Here is a 3569-nt window from a genome sequence, read left to right as displayed (position 1 = left end):
CAACACTATTAGTAAAGAAAGAAAAGTCTACTTCTTGCTACAGTGTATAAACTTTTGCATTCACTGTATGTTTTCATCACAATCACAATGCTGGCCATAAAGGATGAAAATGTACATGAGCACACTATGCTATGTGTTAATCTCAATGTATTTATGCACTGTTAAATAGATTTCTCTCGTCAATGTCTGCTGACCAGGCTCAATGTTTCTGTTTGAAAAGAACCTTAGAAGGACATGGCTGCCAGTGTTCAGTTATCCAAGTGCTTTTGAAAGTGTAAAATATATAGCTACATTAAACCAGCACAATTTATAGAATATTTAAATACACAAATGTTTGCTGTGAATTTTAAATTTTATTAGGAAGCTTATTTAGCAGAAATTTATATTTGTGCTGGGTTAATATGTCTTGAACTGAGAATTTTAAACATGAATTCCTTGTTATGTAGATTTTTCTGCCTACTGAACATCAGTACATTTTGTTTACAAATGCCTTAAAAAATCATATTATGACATGCTTGGGCTAAATATTAGATGTTTCTATCCCCAATGGTTTATTTTAGAAAGAGATATTATTTAAATCATTGCCTTATTCCACTAAAAAGATTATTTGAATTGTTTACAGTGTTTACACAGCCTATTCATTCTTTGTAAAGTTGGATAGTATAAAGTACCATTCTCAGTCATCTACCTCCTGTGTTTCTCCCTAAAGGGCATGTAACCAGTGGACACTTTAATGTTATGACACATTCTTGGATTTTGAAACAATAAAGTTTGTTGAGAAATATGCCCTGTGTCTGTCTGGTGCTGCCTTTCACAGTGAAGTATATAGAGTTATTCCCGTGGTTACCAACAGCCTGAGGGCTCTTTGAAACAGATTTGTTTAATGACTTCCTTGCATCACTGTGTTTTATGTTACCATGACAATGCGGAGGCAGCTGCCTTTGATTCATATCATTCCGTTCTCTACCAGACTTTTTTTCACTTAACCTTAAAACTGCTCTATCCAATCCTACTATCATTAACGAAGTAATTATAAAACTAAACCTACTACCGCAAAATACTTATGTCAGTGTGTCCCAAACTGTGGGTGCATCGGCTTCTATTAGTAGTGTCTGTTGCAAATTAAGGTTGGACTCACATTTGTCCTCGTTTGAATCCATTTTAGAGATAAATGTTGACTTGGTTTGGTCCTGGTCTATTGTACTCTATAATACTGGTTTAAAGTAAGGATACCAGGAAATGTTTTGTCCTGGGTTGGGCATATTGTATTGTCTATTTAGGTGATTATATCATTTTCTTTTATTTTTTAAACCAATATTTCCAAAAAGTAAAGGGTCTAAAAACAAATTTTCAGATCTTGTGCTAGGAACGTGTTAAAGATTATCCAGATCAATGCATTTTCTGATACCAGCCAGCACCCATCCAGACAGCAAGGTCCAACATTCAAAACAGAATAAGACAAGACTACACTCAGTCGTGTGCAGGCAAATAAGTTATGGATTTGCCTTCTGCTTTATATAGGCTATTAATATTTGCACATCCAATAGTTCAAAACATCTGAGACCTAATACACATTATATTAAATATGATCAACCAAATGAATCTGTCTCAGAATAACGCTATATGGCGATAATAAAGTTTGTATTCCTCATTATTTACACAAACTTTATTGATCCTCAAGGGGAATTATTTGGACACAAGAGCTCACACATCACAATAAATATAATAACAAAGAGCAAAAAATATAAATAGTAATAATAAATTCAAAACAAGTAGCAAATATAGCAAGATCACCACTGCTTGTATTACTATGTATTTTGTGTTGCTGGGAGATTCTTTAAAGCAGAGCGAGGGAGTTGGACTTTTCAACAAAGAATCTGGTCATGTGTGGGTCAGCTAATTTTATATAATGAGGACAAACAAGACCAAACAATGGTGAGATTTGATGTGTCAGTTTGAAGAAAACACACCCTCCATGTAATTCATCTGGTCCGGTCGGCCCGTGTGCCTGGTTTGTGATATGCTAAACATTCTGTAAACATTATTCTGCGCATGGTTACTGTCACCATGGCAGCATGACAACACAGCTCGGCTCGGCCCTCACACACGGGACAGTAGAGTTATTTAATATTTGGCTACACATGAGCACAGCATGTTTCTATCACATAATCCTGTCACACACTGCTTCACGCAGCCGTCTTGACTTCTGCACACTCCAGCTGTTGCTATGTTTGGGCCTTATCAGACAACAACAACAACACACAAGAACAGTCTCTCTGAGAACACACTGCCCTTAATACAATGTCATATATTTGACCATTGCGGCTGCAGGACTAGGACTATTGCAGTGATCCAACTCATTTAGCTTTATTTAACTCAACAGTATATCAATTAACTGCAAATATGGTTGACTCTGCACACTATATTTTGAGGATCTTTTTGCAGTTGCAAAAGCACAGTTGAAGTACAATGCAATTTTCAGTGTTTGATTTATACACTTTGATTATAATGCAATAATAAGCATAATATTATGATTATAGACCAAAGTTTATCTGATTAGTTGCATAGAGACATTTATTTGCATGTACAGTTTGTCAAGAGATTTAAAAAGCACATAGTGCCTGGTGGTAAAGTCCAACCACAGGGTCCAAGTGTTCGCCTCACTGCTCAATTTTTCATAATTTCCTGACGCTTCACATGGAACTGCAGCCCATTGGCTCTTGGAAAGAGAAGCACATGTCAAAACATCCATCAAGAAGGAACTGGCCAGAGCAGCATTTCACCCGAAGAATCAAAGGAAGGTGTGTCTGCAACTTCCAGCACTGGAAACGTCCAGGAGTGGGGTTGGTGCTGTAACCATAGCAATGTAAACAGCAGGGTTAAACACAGATTAAAATGAGTGCAGGATTATGTAAGTTATATGCGGTAGTGTGCAAATGGCCCTCAAGATGTCTCAGGATCTTATTGCAAAATGGTCTAGAACATCCATGCATCTGGTGTTGAGTGAGCTTACAGAGACGTAGGCTGCTGAAAAATGCATAAACATATGGATTACATTTTTGGCCTATTTGAGAAGTTTGTGTGACTATGCAAAAACAAAACTGTAGACCTATTCCCTGCCAGACATGGATCCACCAGTACAAATTTGAATAAAAGTAGGATAGCAGAATAAAAATAATTCATGCCAAAACAACGCAAATCACATAAAACTTAAGGTTTCCCAAGTTGCATAGCCTCCGGAGCCATGATTAATGATAACTGAAACCATAGCTCTGCAGATTAATTTGGCCTGCTCTGTAAATAAAATTTTATTACTAAGACAAAAATAGTTCTGTTAATGGTGCGTCTTCTTCAGCTATGATTTGCAACCAGCACTGATTCCATCATCTTATTATAAAAGGCTGTAAAACACTGTAGAGCCTACAGTGCAGAGCTCACTTATTTGGTGAACTACATGTCCCATAATGCTTTTCGAAAGCATCAGCGTGTTCTTTTTTTTTTCAATTTGGCTCCGCCCTCCAGCGTACGCTCAGCGAACTCAGCTCAGTGTTTACGTTGAGATGCTCACA

Source organism: Boleophthalmus pectinirostris, unplaced genomic scaffold (assembly GCF_026225935.1).
Source record: "Boleophthalmus pectinirostris isolate CB_2022bp ecotype Guang Dong unplaced genomic scaffold, ASM2622593v1 HiC_scaffold_5, whole genome shotgun sequence".
Taxonomy (NCBI): Eukaryota; Metazoa; Chordata; class Actinopteri; order Gobiiformes; family Gobiidae; genus Boleophthalmus; species Boleophthalmus pectinirostris.
The sequence above is the reverse complement of the archived record's forward strand: the minus strand, read 5'-3'. Positions refer to the sequence as shown.